Source organism: Phyllobates terribilis, unplaced genomic scaffold (genome assembly GCF_046119375.1).
Source record: "Phyllobates terribilis strain yellow unplaced genomic scaffold, ASM4611937v1 Scaffold_12__6_contigs__length_324123572, whole genome shotgun sequence".
NCBI classification, from domain to species: domain Eukaryota; kingdom Metazoa; phylum Chordata; class Amphibia; order Anura; family Dendrobatidae; genus Phyllobates; species Phyllobates terribilis.
In genome coordinates, this window is record NW_027362772.1 from 54,369,300 (window position 1) to 54,383,910 (window position 14,611).

The 14,611-nt window shown below is 44.4% G+C and overlaps 1 protein-coding gene across 1 annotated transcript in view; it reads left to right on the plus strand.

Annotated features, from left to right (window-relative positions):
- Positions 1 to 14,611, plus strand: part of LOC141173061 (uncharacterized) — a 32,931-nt gene that overhangs the window by 738 nt on the left and 17,582 nt on the right. The gene's annotated exons all lie outside the window — the stretch shown is intronic.

The following is a 14,611-nucleotide window of genomic DNA, read 5'->3' on the forward strand; positions in this document are numbered from 1 at the left end:
GGCAGTGTTTTCTATCCAGACGATTCCTCAACTTTTTTAAAAAGTCGCATAATTTTTGGCACAAATGCCCCCCCCCCCCCCCCTCCCCCTCCCGGGTTATTTTATGCACATCTGTCTAAATTTTTTTGCACATATTTTGCTCTAAAAAGGCACAAAAAAGGGATAAAAAACAGAAAAATAGTAGAATTGAATTCAAGAATCACATGTGCCGTTTTGACAAATTTGGAGCAAAAAAAGTCAACGAGGACATGATTAAAAAGGAAAAAATATATAAAACAAATCACAAATGATGACTTAAGCCACTGGTGTTAATGGTATTACAACCTCTAAATAAAATATCGGTCACCGTTCATTAATTCCATCCGACCGGGATCGGAGAAAAATGATGATCCTGGTCGTATTAAACCCTTTATGGTGCCGCAGTCAGTGGTTTTCGTGCCATCTAAGTGGTTAGATAGAGGGAGAGGCTCCCTCAGTTATTGCATCCGCTCGCGCGCCATCCTGGACTCCTAGATCTTGCCAGTTGCGGACAGTGTGTGCAAGCGCCATAGAAAAGAGCTTGTAAGTAGTGATAAGCGAACCTGAACTTAAAAACAAGTCCGTTGCGATGTCCGGAGTCCCGGGGGAAGTCCGTTGCGATGTCCGGAGTCCCGGGGGAAGTCCGTTGCGATGTCCGGGGTCCCGGGGGAAGTCCGTTGCGATGTCCGGGGTCCCGGGGGAAGTCCGTTGCGATGTCCAGGGTCCCGGGGGAAGTCCGTTGCGATGTCCGGGGTCCCGAGGGAAGTCCGTTGCGATGTCCGGGGTCCCGGGGGAAGTCCGTTGCGATATCCGGGGTCCCGGGGGAAGTCCGTTGCGATGTCCGGGGTCCCGGGGGAAGTCCGTTGCGATGTCCGGGGTCCCGGGGGAAGTCCCTTGCAGAGAGAGAGAGAGAGAGATTTTTTTTTTCCAGATCAAAAGTTCAGGTACCCAATATTTTGAATGGGTTTCAAGTTCGGGTGCAGTTCTGGTATCTGAATCGAACTTTGGAATAACTTCCACGGGTCCGCTCATCCCTACTTGTAAGCCCTAGGAGACCTCAGAGGTGGTTTGTAACCTAGGCAACGAGCTGTAAACTGTAGAAGGAAAAATCCCTCCATTCTTGAGTACCTAGGAAAGGATTTTTAATAAGAGATAAATTACAAAATTGTTTGATTTGTTTATTCTACAAGCACTTTGCAATTTTAGCCATATAAGAGGTCAAGACGACCCCTTTAAATTCCATGAGCTGTAGAAAATGTCAAAAAAACTCCAGTGACCACAATGGTCTTTAATGGCACCTGCAGCCTATCTACAATGTGAAGACCCCCAAACAAAAAGCACCCCGCGTCTCAGTGTTACATTGGGGGGGCGGGCTGGTATATGTCAGCCCGAGGCTTCATATTGTATACTTTATAAATGGGAACATTTAGGGTCCTCTTCTGCCGTCGCCGCTCGTCTAGGGATCAGTCTTGTAACCTATAGAGGAAAGTCATGGACTTGCTTGACTGCTACATATTAAACACTCAACTGCAAAGACTTTGGGAAGTAAGACCCCAATTTAGCAAGGCTGGCTTTTGAAGATCGCACGGGTTGGAACAGTATGCCCCAAATTCGTTGTGTTTTTTTTTTAATGAATTTGGTGCATCTTTTTATTTTCCTTGCTCCACCGCAAAAAAATGTACGCTGGTCGGTGACTGGAGTAATTTATGATACTTTTGTGGCATAAATTATGATGAATTTTTCGGGCACATATCCTCTCGGCTGATTTTTTTGGAAAACTGGAGAATTGGCCCTGACTGGCATAAAAAAATGTAAAAAAAAACGCCAAAAGTTTCACAAAAACTTTGCAAGTTTTCAAACAGTTCTACTCCTGATTTCTACAGAAGGATAAACCATGGAGGATGGATCTTTAACTGCGCTGCCAGAGACACCATATGATGAGAAAGGAGATCCAGGAGTCAGTATTGAAAATGGCGATTTTATTAGTCAACTTGTATCAACGTTCACAGGCTTCTTCATCAGGACAGATTGTGAATTCTGGCGCAAAAACTGATGAATCGAGGCCTAAATAACCTAAGTATGAATGGACCCATTTGGCTCACAGATATTCCTCTCCATCCCATACACATGTACACTCTTGTCTCAACTGAATGTGCATGTGCTTTCAACAGTGAGAAACCTCTTGCAGAAGCTAAAGGATCGGGCCCATTGGAACCCAACATGACTGACCCTTTTCGACGACATCTGCGACCCTACCATACATATAAAATGCGTGTCTGGTCCTGCCGAAATGAGTGGGTTTTGTACATGTTGGGTATGACTGTCGTCATACTGATCTGAAGAATTATTTTTCCGGGTCATTTTTACGAAACAATGAACACTGTAAAAAAAAAAAAAAAAAAAAAAAAAATCAATGGCAGAATAGATGTTTTTTTCTACAATTTTGCCACATAAAATTTTTCAGTCCATTACAGGATCAAATGAATGGTCATTCGAAATTAGGACTCCTGCAAAAAAACCAAAACAAGCCCCTCAACATGGATGGAAAAATAAAAAAAAGGGTCATGATTTTTGGAAGAAGAAGAAAATTGAAAATGCAAAAATTAAAAGTCAACGGGTCCTTTTGGGTTTAGAAGGGTTATTACCATCAACCCAATGTTTGTAAGAAGAGCAGGACGAGAGCGCCGTTGGCTTAAACAGAGGCTTCAACTAAGGGCCCCTTGAATATCGCAGCACGTTCACGGCCGGCATTTGTATTCACGTTTAGCCGCCTCCATATATTTTTCTAGAAAGTCGGAGTCTCGCTGTCGTCAGTGAGATGAGATTATTTCCTTTCCCGGGCCGCGCACAATATACGCTCCTAATTTGTGCACAGAACGTGTCCCGTCTGTAGACGCGCAGTAAAACTTGTCGTCTGCACCGTATCAGAAGAGGTGATTTAAGCTGCTCCCTTCCACGGAGGGGAAATTTTGTAACATCTAGTCGGCCATCGAGCAACTGGAAATTTGCAATTTTTCTTTTGCCGTCTGCTGTATTTATAGAGAGAGTTCACGACTAATAAGTCCGTAGAGCTCACGTGACCATGAAGAGCTGATTACTGAGCAGTAATGGGGACCTGTCAACTCTCCTGCCATTCCTGTTTCAATAAATACTATTACTCCCCCTGAATTTTATCTGAGTTAATGGATTTGAATAGATCGGAGCTAAATTAAAAAAAAAAAACATACACCTTCCCGCAATTTGATATAGCAGAGGTGGAGGGTGCACTTACTTTACTGCCACTTTGTCCATGCAAAGTAAGACACAGCTACACTTAAACTACAATTGACAGGATCGGAGAAATCGTTGATCCAGTAGTTAAGTCTCTCATTAAAGGGCGGACCACCTTGTGGCTGTGATTACTGGTAGATGGCACAAAACGTGATTGGCTGCAGCGTTGATATGTCAAGGCTGCAGCTTGTATACAAAAACCAGGACAGCAGCAGAGAGGCAGAGCTGCACCTGGGTAAGGTAAGTAACGGCTCTTTTTATTATTTTAAGCCTGCGGATCGAGTAAAGAAAATACTTCCAAGAAAACCTAGAATTGTTGCGTTAACGCAAATATAACTTTTTGAAGGGTGAGATGAAAAATGGACAAGTTTTGAGAATTTAAAGGGGTCCGTCCACCCTTTCCCACTTCTAAAACCACATACCGATCCCCTGCTGCTCCTCGTAGCACTGCAAGAGTCTCCTGCCGGTCTTGGTTGCTTTTTGTTTAGACAGGGGCAGGCATGTGACCTCTGTGGCCACTAATTTACAGCAGAAATGGGGGTCTGTACATACCTTTTCCAGTCGTACGGACATGTGATTGCTGCAGCTGGGACTATATGAAGAGGCTGCTGCGATCACTTGCCCGTCCCGGCTAGGTGGGTAAGTATCGAGACTGGCTGGGGACTAATGCAGGGGATCAGTCGGTCAGTCAAATTTATTCTTCGATCATGCTGGGCCTGGTTTTTGGGTGTGAAAAAAAGAGGTGGACAACCCCCTTAATTAACTATTACGATGGAACACAAAAAGTAAGCAAAAGTCCTTGCCCCCGAGTTAAACATGCCATCATAATCATTTCGGAAGCTAAGAAAGTTTCTCAGATCTTTGAAGAAGTGAAGGAACATAAACCCGGGCCAAATTCTCAATGTCCGTCACCCTTCTAGTTTCCTTTTTTTTTTTTTTTTGGAGGACCTCAAGTGTTAATCTTAAAAAATCGACACTGCAACAACCAAGGGCTGACTTTTATATCATATTTTTCTGCTCGTGACTGAACCGTGAAATACAATAATTACCCTGGCCAGCTAACCTTACAGGAGATTGCCCTCTTCACTGGCCACAATCAGATTTTTTATTTTTTTTTAAAGGCTCACAAATCGTCAGTGCAGGAATTGAAGATTAACATTGTGTCCGGATGTTATAAGCTACAGTATATGAGAAATGAATGGCCAGGTAAAAGAAAAGACGACGGCATCAATTCTAGTCGGTTATGGATCGTCAAAGCGTATTAAATAGACCTCCAGGGAAATGACCATATTTCTACAAAATTATACCCAAAATAATAACACTAATGTAAGAAGAAATATAGGAAAAGGGATACATGCTACAAAGTAGTGTCAGTTTATGCTATTTCTTTCGCCAATTTTCTGGCACAAATTGTATTAATTTTTTTAAGCCATGAGTGTCACCACTTCCTTCTGCTAAGTGACTAGAAGACACTGTCACTGACCTGGCTATTTATTTTACTCACTTATATGACACTGTAAATTTCCACAGCGCTTTACAGACATCATCATCACTTTCCATTGGAGCTCACAATCTAAATTTTCCAACAGAACATACAAACGTCTTTGTGGGTTTTGAACCCAGGACTCCAGGGCTACAAGGCCACAGTACTAACCACTGAGGCACCATGTTGTCCATTAGTTATTATACAGTACTACAATACTACCCCCATTGTACAAGAATATAACTACTATAATACTACCCCCATTGTACAAGAATATAACTACTATAATACTGCCCCTATGTACGAGAATATAACTACTATAATACTGCCCCCTATGTACAAGAATATAACTACTCTAATACTGCCCCCTATGTACAAGAATATAATTACTATAATACTGCTCCCTATGTACAAGAATATAGCTATTATAATACTGCCCCCTATGTACAAGGAATATAGCTACTATAATACTGCCCCTATGTACAAGAATATAGCTACTATAATACTGCCCCCTATGTACAAGAATATAACTACTATAATACTGCCCCTATGTACAAGAATATAGCTACTATAATACTGCCCCTATGTACAAGAATATAACTACTATAATACTGCCCCTATGTACAAGAATATAACTACTATAATACTGCCCCTATGTACAAGAATATAACTACTATAATACTGACCCTATGTACAAGAATATAACTACTATAATACTACCCACTATGTACAAGAATATAACTACTATAATACTGCCCATATGTACAAGAATATAACTACTATAATACTGCTCCCTATGTACAAGAATATAACTACTATAATACTGCTTCTATGTACTAGAATATAACTACTATAATACTGCTCCTATGTACAAGAATATAACTACTATAATACAGCTCCTATGTACAGGAATATAACTACTATAATACTGCTCCTATGTACAAGAATATAACTACTATAATACTGCCCCTATGTACAAGAATATAACTATTATAATACTGCTCCTATGTACAAGAATATAACTATTATAATACTGCTCCTATGTACAAGAATATAACTACTATAATACTGCTTCTATGTACAAGAATATAACTACTATAATACTGCCCCTATGTACAAGAATATAACTACTATAATACTGCTCCTATGTACAAGAATATAACTACTATAATACTGCCCCCTATGTACAAGAATATAACTACTATATTACTGCTTCTATGTACAAGAATATAACTACTATAATACTGCCCCTATGTACAATAATATAACTACTATAATACTGCTCCTATGTACAAGAATATAACTACTATAATACTGCTCCTATGTACAAGAATATAACTACTATAATACTGCCCCTATGTACAAGAATATAACTACTATAATACTGCCCCTATGTACAAGAATATAACTACTATAATACTGCCCCTATGTACAAGAATATAACTACTATAATACTGCTCCTATGTACAAGAATATAACTACTATAATACTGCTCCTATGTACAAGAATATAACTACTATAATACTGCTCCTATGTACAAGAATATAACTACTATAATACTGCCCCTATGCACAAGAATATAACTACTATAATACTGCTCCTATGTACAAGAATATAACTACTATAATACTGCCCCCTATGTACAAGAATATAACTACTATATTACTGCTTCTATGTACAAGAATATAACTACTATAATACTGCCCCTATGTACAATAATATAACTACTATAATACTGCTCCTATGTACAAGAATATAACTACTATAATACTGCTCCTATGTACAAGAATATAACTACTATAATACTGCCCCCTATGTACAAGAATATAACTACTATATTACTGCTTCTATGTACAAGAATATAACTACTATAATACTGCTCCCTATGTACAATTATATACAGTGGTGGCCAAAAGTATTGGCACCCCTGCAATTCTGTCAGATAATACTCAGTTTCTTCCTGAAAATGATTGCAATCACAAATTCTTTGGTATTATTATCTTCATTTAATTTGTCTTCAATGAAAGAAACACAAAAAGAATTGTCCTAAAGCCAAATTGGATATAATTCCACACCAAACCTAAAAAAGGGGGTGGACAAAAGTATTGGCACTGTTTGAAAAATCATGTGATGCTTCTCTAATTCGTGTAATTAACAGCACCTGTAACTTACCTGTGGCACCTAACAACAGGTGTTGGCAATAACTAAATCACACTTGCAGCCAGTTAACATGGATTAAAGTTGACTCAACCTCTGTCCTGTGTCCTTGTGTGTACCACATTGAGCATGGAGAAAAGAAAGAAGACCAAAGAACTGTCTGAGGACTTGAGAAACCAAATTGTGAGGAAGCATGAGCAATCTCAAGGCTACAAGTCCATCTCCAAAGACCTGAATGTTCCTGTGTCTTCCGTGCGCAGTGTCATCAAGAAGTTTAAAGCCCATGGCACTGTGGCTAACCTCCCTAGATGTGGACGGAAAAGAAAAAATGCCGAGAGATTTCAACGCAAGATTGTGCGGATGGTGGATAAAGAACCTCGACTAACATCCAAACAAGTTCAAGCTGCCCTGCAGTCCGAGGGTACAACAGTGTCAACCCGTACTATCCGTCGGCGTCTGAATGAAAAGGGACTGTATGGTAGGATACCCTGGAAGACCCCACTTCTTACCCCGAGACATAAAAAAGCCAGGCTGGAGTTTGCCAAAACTTACTTGAGAAAGCCTAAAACATTTTGGAAGAATGTTCTCTGGTCAGATGAGACAAAAGTAGAGCTTTTTGGCAAAAAGCATCAACATAGAGTGTACAGGAAAATAAAAGAGGCATTCAAAGAAAAGAACACGGTCCCTACAGTCAAAGATGGCGGAGGTTCCCTGATGTTTTGGGGTTGCTTTGCTGCCTCTGGCACTGGACTGCTTGAGCGTGTGCATGGCATTATGAAGTCTGAAGACTACCAACAAATTTTGCAGCATAATGTAGGGCCCAGTGTGAGAAAGCTGGGTCTCCCTCAGAGGTCATGGGTCTTCCAGCAGGACAATGACCCAAAACACACTTCCAAAAGCACTATAAAATGGTTTGAGAGAAAGCACTGGAGACTTCTAAGGTGGCCAGCAATGAGTCCGGACCTGAATCCCATAGAACTCCTGTGGAGAGATCTCAAGAAGAAACTGAGTATTATCTGAGAGAATTGCAGGGGTGCCAATACTTTTGGCCACCACTGTAACTACTATAATACTGCTCCTATGTACAAGAATATAACTATTATAATACTTTTCCTAAGTACAAGAATATAATTACTATAATACTGCTCCTATGTACAAGAACTAGTGTTGAGCGAGCATGCTCGACACTGCTCAGTACTCGCCCGAGCATCTCACTACTCGGGCACCGAGTATTTCCGGGTTACTCGGGCGGGAGCTCGGGTCTCCGCCCTGCACGTTTGGCGCTCTTTACAGAGCCAATGAACATGCAGGCATTGCCAGCCATTCACTGTAATACTGCAGCCATGTTGGTTGTGGGCATTACAGTGATTGGCTGGCCGCACAGCGTCACCTCGAGTATTTAAAACCCAGCGCCGCCATCTTGGACACAGTCGCTCTGGATCAGACAGTGTAGGGTCAGTGCTGCTGACCTAGGGAGAGATATATAGTGTGAACTAGGTAGTGTAGGGTCTCTAAAGCCTGCCAAATCAAACAAACAGTCCTTCTCAGGACTAATATCCATCCCAGATATCAGGCAGGCAGGCAGGCTGTATAGGAGACGCATTGGTTATACCAACAAACACTGCATTACAGTCCTGTGCTCTACCGCTGCTCAAATTGCTAGACTTAGCCCCAGGTCTCAGGGGCCAGGAAAAATCCCTTTTTTTTTCATCTAAATCCTCTCCCCCCCCCCCCCCCCTCAGTCAGTCTGTACAAATACCCGTCTTATTAACCTTTTGGTATCCCCCCCCCCCCCAAAAAAAAAGAAAAAAAAAAAAATTTGAGTGTGTCTGTGAGTGTTCAGACACAAATATATCTGTTTAAAAGATTCTGGTGTAGGCCAGATAACTAGAACTGTGGTTTTGCAGTTCCACGGTTCAAATCTCTGTATTATCCACTTTTTTTGCCCTTTTTGCATAAAAAAAAAACATTTTGAGTGTCTCACTGACTGTTCAGACACAAATATATATGTTTAAAAGATTCTGGTGTAGGCCAGAGAACTAGAACTGTGGTTTTCCTCTTCCACGGTTCTAATCTCCTTTTTATTACCCTTTTGCCATTGATAGTGCGAGTGTAAGCTATTTTACTTCATTTACAATGGGCAAGGCGCGTGGCAAGGGACCTGGAACTGGACGTTCAGGTGATGGTGAGTGCAGAGGACGGGGCCGTGGCCAAGGTGAAAATGTGCCACAACCAACAGCCACATCTTCTCGCTCCCAGTTCTTCACCGAATTACTAGGGAAGCACACAACAGCACCACTATTGCGAACTGATCAGTGTGAACAGGTTATTAATTGGATAGCAGATAATACTTCCAGTCACCTGGGCACCACCACCTCCGGTCTGTCTTCCACACGGTCAAGTGTTAGTAGCCGTGAGTCTCGACCGCATACTCCTCCTCACCCTGATGCTCCTTCCTCCCAACATGCCGAGTGTCGTCAGACAGCAACTGATCCCACAGTTGGACACTCTGAAGAGCTGTTCACTGGTCCATTTCCATATTTGTGCCCCTCGCTTGCTCCGCTTGAAGTGGTGGAAGAGGAGATCCCATGTAGCGATGGCCAAATATTTGAACAGCCACGGCCACAGGAAGGCGACGCTGGCAATTTGTCACAAGAGGTGGACGATGATGAGACATAATTGCCACAAAGTGAGGAGGAGGATCGTGGTGCGCAAGTGGAAGAGGAGGAGGTGGTGGATGATCTAGTAACTGACCCAACGTGGCAGGAGGACACGCAGAGCGAGGCCAGCAGCACACAGGGGGAGGGAGGCTGAGTACCCCAACAGGCAGGAAGAAGCAGTGTGGTGGCCGCAGACAGAAGGCGGGCAACCGTTCCCCGTAACACCAAGACGAGGGACGTTGCCAGTACAACCTGTAGGTCTTCCAGAGTCTGGAATTTTTTTAAAGACTCTGCTGATAGCCCCAAAAAGGCCATTTGTACCACCTGCCAGGCCAGCATCAGCAGGGGTGACAAAACTACCAGCCTAACCACAACCAGCATGATCAGGCACATGTCAGCAAAGCACCCGACTTTGTGGGGAGAACCCCAGGGTTCACGACCAGTGTCAGCCGGTGTCACAACTGCTTATTCCGCTGTTGTGCGTGTAAGAGAACCCCCTGTTGTGCGTGCAATGCAATCCCCTGTCCATACTGCATGCAAAGATGCCCCCTCCTCTCAGTCTTCCCTTGTTATGGCAGTTTCTCAAGAAACAGCATCAACGTCCACGTCCCACCGCAGCGTTCAATTGTCCATATCCCAGAGCTTTGAACGAAAGCTCAAATTCGCAGCCAACGCCCTACAGCCCACAGTCCTAAATTCGCACATTTTACGACTGCTTGCGTTGGAAATGCTACCTTTTAGACTGGTGGAGACGGAATCCTTCCACAACCTTATGGCGGTGTCCATCCCTCGGTAATCTGTCCCCAGCCGACACTATTTTGCCCGGTGTGCCATCCCCGCACTACACAAGCACGTGTCCCAAAACATCTGCCGTGCCCTCAACAACGCAGTTACTGGGAGAGTCCACCTTACAACGGACACGTGGACAAGTGCTTGTGGCCAGGGACGGTACATCTCCCTGACGGCACACTGGGTAAACATAGTGGAAGCCGAGACTCAGTCGGACCTTGGGATGGAACACATCCTCCCCACACCGAGGATTGCGGGCCCTATGTCAGTCAGAGTTGCCCCCACAGTGTACAGCTCCTGCGCATCCTCCTCCTCCTCCTACTCCACATGTTCAGCCTCCATCTCAGATATCACCACATCAGTTACAAGCTGGAAGCACTGCAGTACTGCCTCAGCCAAGCGGCAACAGGCTGTGCTGAAACTCATAAGCTTAGGTGATAAACCTCACACTGCTTGTGAGTTGTGGACAGCTGTGAAAGAGCAGACAGATCTGTGGCTGAGATCGCTGAACCTACATCCAGACATGGTAGTGTGTGACAATGACCGTAACCTGGTGGCGGCTCTGAGGCGAGGCGAGATCACACACGTACCATGCCTGGCTCATTGCTTAACCTCGTGGTTCAGCAGTTTCTTAAATCATACCCCGAGTTGCCAGATCTGCTCGTCAAAGTACTCCGCCTGTCAGCTCATTTTCAGAAGTCGGCTACAGCTTCCGCCGCCCTTGCTGTGTTGCAGCAGCATTTGCAGCTTCCGGCACACCGACTGGTGTGTGATGTCCCCACACGTTGGAACTCTACCCTCCACATGTTGCAAAGGATTTGTGAGCAGAAGAGAGCAGTTGTGTAGTACCAGCTGCAACAAGGCCGTCGATATTCAGGTCAGACTCCATACATAAGACCTCAGGAGTGGACCTGGATGTCTGACATATGTACCATCTTGACAAACTTTGAGGAGTCCACCAAGATGGTGAGTGGCGATGACGCCATCATTAGCGTCAGCATTCCACTTGTCTGTCTTTTGCAACGCTCTCTGCAGAGAATTAAAGAGGAGGCATTGCAGCCAGAGTATGATGAGATGGATCAAGAAGCCGTAGCGGGCGATTACACACAGACCAGCCTCCTCTCATCCCAACGTGCATTGGGGGACAATGAGGGAGAGGAGGAGGAGGAAGAACAGGAGCTGGTATCATGCGCTGTAGACGGTAGTACCTGTACAACTGTCATACCTTCGGTTCAGCGTGGGTGGCCTGAGGACAGGCGGGGGAGGAGGAGGAGGAGGAGAGCATGGTCAGTCATCATGTTGGTGAGGACACGGAAGTCTTGACCGTTACCAGTCTGGCACGCATGGCTGACTTTATGTTACGCTGCCTTAACTGTGACCCTCGCGTTGTCAAAATGTTGGGTGACAGTCATTACTAGTTGGTGACACTTTTAGACCCCCCCCCCGCTACAAGGAGAACTTTCACTCTCTTATTCCTGAGGTGGAGAGGTCTACAAAAATGGGGCAGTACCAGAAGGCCCTTGCTGCAGAACTGTTAAAAAAATTCCCATCTGAACACGCTAGCGGCAGAGGTCACAGTTCGTTGCCCAACCAAGGCGTACACGCGAGAGAGACGCAACTCCAATCCAGCAGAGGCAGGGGAACACTGTCAACATTCTGGGACAGTTTTCTGAGACCCGCCCAGCTTACAGGCCCTGAGGCGCGGGGTACTCTCACAAGGAGTGGAAAGTTTCAAAAGATGGTGAGGGAGTACCTTGCCGACCGTACCCGCGTCCTCCGTGATTCCTCTGTGCCTTTTAATTATTGGGTATCCAAGCTGGACACTTGGAATGAACTCGCTCTGTACGCCTTGGAGGTCCTGGCCTGCCCTGCCACTAGCGTGTTATCGGAGCGTGTTTTTAGTGCCGCTGAGGGAATTATAATTGATAAGCGCACTCGCCTGTCAACTGACAATGCTGACAAGCTGACCCTTCTCAAAATGAACAAGGGCTGGATTGGGCCAGACTTCTCATCACCACCAAATGACAGCAGAGTAACATGAAGTCAAATCCACTGTGTTATTTTGGGAGGTGTATTCCCATGCACCATTTCACACCCACACATGGGTATACGCTTCCTCATTTCGGCTGTTTTTTGCTCTTCTCCTTATCCTCAGCCTCCACCACCACTATACCACCAGGGTGACCGTGGTCCGTGTTACCACCATTGCAAGTTCCTCCGTCCTAATTTTTGGCAGCTTTTGCTTGGAAGGCATAGACAAAGACTATGGGAGACCCACTCCCCAATAATGGGAATAATGTTTTTAATATGCTGTACTGCATGGCTTTTGTAAGGGGCATTGCAAGTTCCTCCGTCCTAATTTTTGGCAGCTTTTGCTTCGAAGGCATAGGCAAAGACTATGGGAGACCCACTCCCCAATAATGGGAATAATGTTTTTAATATGCTGTACTGCATGGCTCTTGTAAGGGGCATTAAAACCGTCTTGTGAAGCTACTGTGATCTCCACGTCTCTTCCAAGGGACATTAAAACCATCTTGTTAAGCTACTGTGACCTCCCCTTCTCTTCCAAGGGGCATTAAAACAGTCTTGTTAAACCACTCTGAACTCCAGAGCTCTTCCAAGGGGCATTGAAATGTTGTTTTTAATTACATGTACCTCTAACCTCTACGACTCTTCCAACGGGCATTGCATTTCCTCCTAATTTTAGTCAACTTTTGCTTTTCAATGCATAGGCGAACACTAAGGGAGACCCACTCCCCAATAATGGGTAGAAAGTTTTTAGTACGCTGTAATACACGTCTGTTTCAAGGGGCATTGCATTTCCTCATAATTTTTGGAAAGCCTTCCATTCACTGCTTAGGCCAACAGTGTACAGGAGACCCAGTTGCTATAAATGGAAAAAACAGTTTAGTTAAGGCCCTCTGACCTCCATGTCACTTCCAAGGGGCATTGGAGTGCCTCGAAATTTTTGTTAGGCATTGCACTCACTGTATGCCCTATATCTGTGTAGCCGAACCGCTCCTTTTGGTACAGAAACATATCCTACAAGAAATGTGTGGTTGACTGGCCTGATATTGATGTGAATGGTCCCTGTTCCTCCTGCTCTTTCTCCTTTGCCACTACCTCATCCATCATTCATCACCTGAAGCTTTGTTTTAACGGGAGTCATAGAACTGGGATAGTAGCAGGAAAACATCCAGCAATCCTCAGGCCTAGCCTCTACTACATACAGTACATGCGCTGTTATGATCTGCTACAGAGACTAAGGAAAGACAGGAGAACTGTCCCTACAATAGAACTAAACTAGATCCCTACGATGTAACGGGGAACCTGATCCTGCGATCAGACCCGCTAAAGTCCTCGGGTAGTCTGAACGAAGACCTATAGATGTGAGGGAGGGATCCCTACAAGAACTAGGGACTGGGATAAGTTGGACACCTCCTAGCAGAAATAGTAGCAGTCAAAGACAAACACACAACAAAAAGCATAGAGGTCAGAAGACCTAGCAAAACTAACAGAGAACGGCAACAGAGCACCAAGCTAGCTCAAGAGTAGTAAATACAATGAAGTCCAGCAAGACCAGGAGGGCGGAGCCGGATTAAATAGGCAAAAATGGTCATGTGACCAGCAAACTAAAAAAAAACTAACAGGAGAGTTCTAACAGTACCCCCTCTTCTAAGAGGATCCTCCGGATCCCCTAGGCCCAGGCTTACCAGGAAACCTCCTGTGAAACGCTCTGACAAGTCTGGAAGCAGAAACATCATCCGCCCTCACCCATGAGTTATCCTCAGGTCCGAAACCCTTCCAAGCGACGAGATACTGCAAACTCCCTCTATACCGTCTAGAATTTAGGATGCGGGAAATTTCATATTCCCCGTCCTCCACCACCGGAGGAACAGTGGCAGAGGTGTCACCATCAGACACATCAGCTTTTTTCAACAGAGAAACATGAAACACCGGGTTAATCTTCCAGGACGTAGGAACCTCCAACCTAACAGCAGATTGGTTAACTATCTGAAGCACCTTAAAGGGCCCTACGAACTTGGGACCCAATTTTTTAGAAGGAATCCTCAATCGCAGATTCTTAGAGGACAACCAAACCATGTCACCAACAGCAAACAAAACCTCTTGCCGTTTCCTATCAAAGTACCTCTTAGATTTTTTGTTAGCCTCCTGAAGATTACCACGCACATCCGTCCAAACTCTCTCCAAATCACCGGAAAAACTCTCCTCC